The following is a 4,578-nucleotide window of genomic DNA, read 5'->3' as shown; positions in this document are numbered from 1 at the left end:
TGAATAGAAGTGGAGATAGTGGGCAGCCTTGTCTGGTTCCGGTTCTAAGTGGGAATGGTTTCAATTTTTCCCCATTCAATATGATATTGGCAGTGGGTTTGTCATACCAAAAAAACATAAAAAAAATAAAAAAAAAGAAAGAAAAGCAATATGTTTAGTTCTGATTGTATTCTGTTCGTTATTTTTCAAGTTTAAAGAAAAAAAATCCCTTGAACATAAAGAGAAAATAAACAATAAAGCCCAAATCAGGCTATTCTAAAATATCTCCCAAGATAATATCGGGAAGACAGGGGTGTTATGAATGAAGGGCCTGGGAAGGAAGGTGAAAACAGTCTGAAACTTACCAAAGCTGAGTAAGAAGGGGCATTTCTCACGAATTCTGTACCCGCCAGAATTGTTGTTCAAACAAAGAAGTAACAAATTACTGCGAGTATTCAAAGACTTTGGAAATTCTATGTAATTATTAGGGAAAAACGTCTCCGAAAGCAAACTGCAGTCGACCATGAAAAGTCAAAGTTGTGACTTTAAGAATAGAACAGCGTTGGTGACAACAGTAATAATGGTGATGGCAAAGAATGAATGGTGGGTCGCGGTGGGCCTGACCAGGACTGTTCACGGTATAAATGCCAAGGACGATTCTCGAAAAATTCTGTACCAACAGGTTGAGTATAAACTATGATTACATTAACAGACTAGAAAGCAGAGAAAGGAGATGATACAGGATAAAATGAAAAAAATTTAAAAAGTTAAGCTCGTTATAGGATTTGAACAATAACTCCCCCCACACATATTTCCATGTTGACAGTTGATTGGAAAGAACTTTTCCTTTATGACAAATTTCACCAAAACAATTTAGGAGAAGGTGCACAATTTCTGTCTCAGGATACAAACTGTCACACGGTCCAGCGTCTTAGCAGTTAAATTGCCGAAACCGTTGTGGGATGGACGTCCTCCTCACGCGCCCGGCCTCGCCGTGGCGCTGACTCAGGAACCCGGAGCTTGTGACCGCAGGGTCCATCTCCACGGGGGGCACACTGAGAAGACTCCCGGTGGCTTCAGAGTCACCGCCGGGGTCTGTGCATCCCACCCGGAATCTGAGGGCTGCGGGAGAAGCTGCCTTTGCCAATGTCCTCACACTCGTGAGAATGATTCGCTTAAACTAGTCAGAGCGGTGGGTTCAGAAAGGTCTGGGTAGCTGTTCGTGACTTTCTCAGCCTTAGGCACTGCTATGGTGTAAACGTGTTTCCCCCAAATTCATGCTGAAACTCAATCGCCATGATGATGGTATTAGGGGGTGGGGCCTTTGGGCACCTGGCTGGTCCTGAAGGCTGTGCCCTGGCGAGTGGACGAGAGCCTTGTCGCGGGGACCGGCTCAGGCCCGTTCTGCTCCTCTTCTCTTCTGCCACGTGAGGACACCGGGACAGCACCACCTTTGGGGAAGTGGCCTTGGCCAGACACTGAACCTGCTGGGGCCTTGATCTTGGGCTTCCCAGCCTCTAGAACTGGGGAAAATAAATCTCTCATGTTCATAAATTGCGCCGTCTCTCGTAGCAGCACGGATGAACTAAGACACGGACATTCCACAGCACTGCCCCACTCCACGCAGTCTGGAAAGGGGTCTTCCCCAGCCGACCCCCACCCTGATCAGTCATGGGCGTGGCATTAGAAAGCCTTGCAAGGCAGAGCTCTGACATCCGTCGAGTCACAAACACTCAGCGAGCTCCTGCTGTGTACCAGAAACCGCTCCGGGCCCAGGAGCAGGCCCTGGCAGACAGGCGTGGTTGCATCCTTGCAGCACGTTATTTTTTCTATATTACTGTGGACACAGGCAGTGAACAGCTGCCTAGGCTAACCACACACACACAGCATGCCAGAGGGTGTAAGACTGTAGGAAACAAAGATGAAAACGGCATAGGCAGGGTCAGAGGAGGGCAGGTTGCAATGGTGAAGAAGGTGCTAGAAAAAGCCTCATAAAGAGGTGACACTGGAGCAGAGAGAGAGGGGAGGTGCACTGTGGGTGCTGGTCGCTGGGTAGAAGGTGCTGGGCAGGGGTTCAGCATGGGAGACTGCCCTTCCTGTCACAGGGAGCAAGGAGGCTGGTGTGAGCAGAGCGGAGAGGGGCGGGAAGAGCAGAGGAGAATGAGGCTGTATCTTTCTGTCGTCTATTTTAAAATTAGTTTTATTGGGGTCAGAGAACATAACCTATATGCTTTTAATTCCTTTCAATTTACTAGAACATACTGTGATGGCCCAGCACATTACCTGCCTGGTGAACATTCTGTAGCTGCTTGCAAAGAATATGCGTTCAGCTGTTGTTGAAGGAAATGCCCTATAATGTGAATGTGTCAACGTGGGTGACAGTGGCTTTGCTCACTTTTCTGTCTCTTTGTTCTATTAGTTATTTAAAGATGACTATTGAAATCGACAGACTTATAGATTTGTTTATTTCTCCCTTCTGTTCACTCAGGGCTTCATGTATTTTAAATTTGTTATTTGATGCATATATGTTTACGGCTGTTTTGTCTTTTTGATGATTTGTCTATCGTTGTGAGATGTCTCTTTTCATCCCTGTTGCTATTTAGTTTCCTATCTCTATTTTATTTGCTATTTATATAGCCACTGTAACTTTATGATCACTGTTAACATGATGTATTTTTTTCTATCCTTTTACTTTTAAATTATGTGTGTCTTATTTAAAATGGATTTCTTATAGGCAACATGTATGCAAATATTGCTTTTTTATGCAATCTTATAATTCCTGTCATTTAATTAGGGATTTAGGCCATTTATATTTAGTATAGTGTTCTATATGGCTTCATTTATATCAATCATCTTGCTGTTTATTTTCTATTTATTCTCTCTATTCACTGCACTTTTTTGCTTTTTTTTTCTGTTTTCTTATCTCTCTTCCACAACTTCCTATTCCTCACTTTACAAATAACGGTGTAATTGTTTCCCATTCTTAATCTTACTATGATGAATTTTTCTGCAGTTTAAAGTTCTCTAGGGAAAAAAACAAAGGGACACTTTGAAATATCGGTGTCTTTCACTGTCGTATGCCAAAGGTAAAATTAGAAAGGCGGTATGATAGCATGTGTTGTGCTTTCCTGAAGTAGACAGAAGCAATAGGCATGACGACCATTACTTAACACACTGACTGCCATGTGAGTTGTATTTAACTCATGCTAGTTTTAACCCCAGGGTCTCATGAAGCAAAACCCTGCAGTTGATTTGTGAAAATTTTACTTGTTGATGTTCTTATTTGTTACAATTAATATCGACATTTAATTCTAAAAACATGGATTGCATTGCATATGACTCATGCACAGAAAACAATAAAAAATAACAAATCAGAAAGGATCATTTTGTTTTAATAAAACACCGTGGCCCCAAGGAAATTTTTTTCTAGTGTGGCAGTCAATGTGTTAGTGGTCTTGCTTCTTCTGTGTCCATGCTATTGTCAAGAATACAGTGCTCCTGGCCTTGCTGTGGGCTGAATGTTTCCTCCAAATTTTGTATGTTGAAGCCTTAATCCCCAATGTGATAGTTTGTAGGTAGGGATTTGAGAGGTGATTAGGCTTAGATCAGGTCCTGAGGGTGGAGCTTCCATGACAGAGTCAGTGCCGTTGTAAGAAGAGGAAGAGGCTGGAGCCCCTCTGTCATGTGAGGACACAGCGAGAAGGTGGCCACTTACAAGCCAGAAAGTGACCCTCTGCAGACACTGAGTTTGCCAGACCTCCATCTTGAATTTCTCAGCCCCAGAGCTGTGATAAATAAATGTTTTTTGTTTGAACCACCCAGTCTCTGGTGTTTTATTATAGCAATCTGAACTGACCAAAACAGGCCTTTCTCATGAAAATGCAGCCAATATTGTCAATAAAAATTACTAAAGGTCCCGAAACCTAATTTGTCACAGCAAAAAGCACATGACAAAGCTTTGACCCCTGACTATCTACATGTTGTCTGTTGTCTATTTCTATCCATTTATCTATCAATCATCTATCTATCATCTATCTATATCCATTTTTACCCTATTTATGTTACAATTTGTAAAATGCATGTTCTGAAAAATCAATTTTTCCATGAGCCATCTCTCTTCGTGTTCTCCACTCCTGGCCATGGGCGTCAAGCAGTGAGGGCTCACATCTCGGTGTGTGTCTCGGCTGCCTGTTCCAGATGACATCGAGGAAGAGGAAATAACAGGTTCCATATTCTCTTTTAACAGTACAATGGCAGAATCATATATTGGTGGTAAGATAGCATTTTTAATTTTTTTGAACATGTTCATTTATTCTACCAAAAGATTATTGAATACTATAAATTTATCACCTAGACTCCTGCAAGCACAAAATATTTAAAATTTGTAATTTGTTTATACATTTTGCAGGACTGTATGATAGGGTGATTGATTTCCACATAATAAACAATTAGTCTAAATTTCTTTAGAAGTGAAATAGAAATACCAATTCAAGAATTAAGAGAAACAATATAACGTTTCCAAGATCTAGAGAGCTTGTTTATATATTTTATCATTGATGATAGTGGGAATTATATGGTATTTTTATTTCATTAAACGTA

This window comes from Propithecus coquereli, unplaced genomic scaffold (genome assembly GCF_000956105.1).
Source record: "Propithecus coquereli isolate 6110/MARCELLA unplaced genomic scaffold, Pcoq_1.0 Scaffold829, whole genome shotgun sequence".
NCBI classification, from domain to species: Eukaryota; Metazoa; Chordata; class Mammalia; order Primates; family Indriidae; genus Propithecus; species Propithecus coquereli.
This window is presented reverse-complemented; position numbering follows the sequence as displayed.